The sequence below is a fragment of the Frankliniella occidentalis genome, unplaced genomic scaffold, assembly GCF_000697945.3.
Source record: "Frankliniella occidentalis isolate FOCC.00 unplaced genomic scaffold, Focc_3.1 Scaffold294, whole genome shotgun sequence".
In the NCBI taxonomy this organism is placed as follows: Eukaryota; Metazoa; Arthropoda; class Insecta; order Thysanoptera; family Thripidae; genus Frankliniella; species Frankliniella occidentalis.
Window position 1 is genome coordinate 180,194 of NW_026267420.1, and position 2,177 is coordinate 182,370.

A 2,177-nucleotide genomic window follows, 5' to 3' on the forward strand; every position below is an offset into this window, starting at 1 on the left:
GGGGGGGGGACTTTCGATGTTTAATAATTTATCGGCGGGCATAGCAGTTTAAACACAGGCTGTGGCCGCTGCGCGAGCCTCGCCGTCCGCAGAGGAGGAGGAGGAGGGGAGAAACAGAGGCGAAAAAAAGAGGTGTCGGCAGCCAGTGGCTATTTTGGCTAATAGCGCGTTACCCGGCGGGTAACCACTACCCGGTAATGACCGTGTTGCTGGACACCGCTGCTGGACGGGACGCGTTACACTTCTAGGCTGAGAGGTGATGAACGCTCGGCCGAAAAAAAGATTCTCTCCGCCAACACAGGTTGGTATCTCTCTCTCTCTCTCTCTCTCTCTCTCTCTCTCTCTCTCTCTCTTTCTCTCTCCGCGGTGGTCGGCCGGCCGGCGTCTTCACCCGTAGTAGTAATCACCTTGGGGGAGCCCTGGTCTGGTTTCGGTTCCGCATTCTATCATGAGAGGGAATAATGGTCCGAGAGTGGTTTGGTTTAAGATGGATTCGGTTTCACTCTTGTTTTATTTTTGCGCGCGGAGAGGGCTTGGGATCGGGCGACGGGTGCGGACGCCTCCTATGCTGAGCCTGGGCAGAGTCTACCCGCCGTGGATGCGTCGTCGTCGTCGGCAGCAGCTGCTGTGAGATCGCAACTTTTCCTTCGTCCCGCCAAAAATCGCTGGAAAATCAGGCGAAATAACTGAGGGCTTAGAAGCCTCTCTTGCTAAATAATTGTTATAAAAGGTCCAGGCGCTGGATCGAGCGCGCCGAGGTCGCCGCCGCCGTGCTAATTGACAATTTGTTTCCCTCTCCGCTGGTCGGTCTCGACCGTGTCGTCCTGTTTTATGTCCCGTCCCGTCGTCCACCACCCCGGCGAGTGGCGACGCGACCCGGAGTGGTCTTGGACGTGTGGAGTGGTCGGCGACATGTCCTTTCCCTTGTCCGCCGGAGAACGCCGCGAGGCACGCCGGCCGGCTCCGGCCGCGGGGCCCGAGCAGGGAGGGGTGTCGGGCGGGGCGTGGCGGGAGATGGCTGACTTTGAAAACAGGACAGACGGGAAGCGTGGAAGGGCAGTGAGGTAGTGAGTGAGGTGCTAAAGGACCCGGCCGCCCTGGGACCCGGGTCGCGCCCCCCCGGATGGGCGGGGACGCCGACGCGCCGCGGGCGGCTGAGGCTGCGGTCACTGCGAGGAGTGAGTGTTTCGGAGGGGAGGTATGGAAGGTCGACGGGAACCGAACGGGTACAACAGGATAGTATTATCGAACGAGTAACGCGTCCGCTGACAACAGCAGCGTTGACCGAGGTCGCAGTAAATTTCGGTGACAGTAATTAACGAATCGTGTCTTTCGATATATCTCCGACCTTTGTTTTTTGTCGTTTATTTTTTGCATGCTATCATGAAGTTGGATCTTTTCTATGATATCGTTTCTAGGAATTTTGAAGCATCAGCGGCAGAATGGGAAGGAGAGCCTGAGTGAGTCCATCGCTGAGTCAGCCTCCCTGGGTTGCCGTGCGTGAGTGCCGACCGGTTTGCAGCTCCTAGCGCGTCCGCTCGCCGTGGGGGTAGGCAGCCCAACCACCACCTGTGCCGAGCGGCGGGCCGCTGCGCTCCTCACGCGGCGTAGGCGGCGAGCGGGCGCGCTGCCCACCGGAGCTCACTACTCGCGCCTACAAAGTAACTCTCCTAAACACCTGCTTATTTCAGGTAGTTTTATGCTGTCAGGGTTATCGATTGATTGCGAAATCAAAGACGACCTTGTGCATAAATGAACTGCAATCGTTCTCAAACTTTTCAAAAGCACGTAGGCACAAATGTGTCATTTAATTTGCAATTAAAATGCGAAAACAAATGTAAAACGTTAACACGTTAAGTCCCCACATGACGACCACACACATGGCCGTCAGTAGCGCGTTAGAGAGACTCCGTGGGACTCGTCGTGTTCATCTGATTGCAAATCATGCATAATAGAAAAACTTAATCGATGAAACGTCCTTATGAAGTGGAGTACCAAATGTTAAAATGTGAATCTTCGTTATGGTTGAGCCAAGTTCTGCGAGAGTGACTTCACCATATCCTCATGTGCATTTTAGCTTTGATGAAATGTTGGTCTTGTGCTGTGTTCCTAGGCGTTTTATAATAAATATAGAAGCAGAAAATAATTATTGGTTTTGTATCACGTTTTATTTATCA